The sequence below is a fragment of the Chlorocebus sabaeus genome, chromosome 2, assembly GCF_047675955.1.
Source record: "Chlorocebus sabaeus isolate Y175 chromosome 2, mChlSab1.0.hap1, whole genome shotgun sequence".
Lineage (NCBI taxonomy): Eukaryota > Metazoa > Chordata > Mammalia > Primates > Cercopithecidae > Chlorocebus > Chlorocebus sabaeus.
In genome coordinates, this window is record NC_132905.1 from 56,365,000 (window position 1) to 56,365,868 (window position 869).

Genomic DNA, 869 nt, shown 5'->3' on the forward strand with positions numbered 1-869 from the left:
GTTAAGTAAGATCTTTGGAACATGTTCATTTGATATTTGCATGAAGGCCATAACTTTACCTTTTGAAACACTTTAACAGTTTTGAAGCTTTCACCAACATCCCAATGGATTCACCTGACAGAACCAGGTAAACCACATTACTGAAGAACACCCCATGGGGCTCTAAGTCCAAGCACACTTTTTCCTGGCTCTCTGAGTGAACACCAAGTAGCAATAGTACTACAGCATTGCTGACTTTCTCCCTAGGTTTCTTTCTCCTCCTTACTGCTTTTGGGTTTTATTTGTGATTCGCCCACAGCTGGTGGATTTTTCCCCATGAATGGCAACAACAGTTAGGAACTTGCGGGAAACCCCGTGGCTCCCTTTCCTCTAGCTGGCAGAGCAGAAGCCGCACGATGCCTGGAGTTCCTCTAAAAGACGTGAACCAGCGGGACTTCGTCAGAGCTCTGGCAGCCTTTCTCAAAAAGTCCGGGAAGCTGAAAGTCCCTGAGTGGGTGGACACCGTCAAGCTGGTCAAGCACAAAGAGCTTGCTCCCTACGTTGAGAACTGGTTCTACATAGGAGCTGGTTCCACAGCGCGGCACCTGTACCTCCGTGGTGGCGCTGGGGTTGGCTTCATGACCAAGATCTACGGGGGACGTCAGAGAAACGGCATCATGCCCAGCCACTTCAGCCGAGGCTTCAACAGCGTCCTCCGCCAGGTCCTCCAAGCCCTGGAGGGGCTGAAAATAGTGGAAAAGGACCAAGATGGGGACCGCAAACTGACACCTCAGGGACAGAGAGATCTGGACAGAATTGCCGGACAAGTGGAAGCTGCCAACAAGAAGCATTAGAACAAACCATGCTGGGTTAATATATTGCCTCATTCG

At 50.2% G+C, this 869-nt stretch overlaps 1 pseudogene; it reads left to right on the forward strand.

Annotated features, from left to right (window-relative positions):
- LOC103214974 (small ribosomal subunit protein eS19 pseudogene) lies at nt 1–869 on the forward strand (annotated as a pseudogene).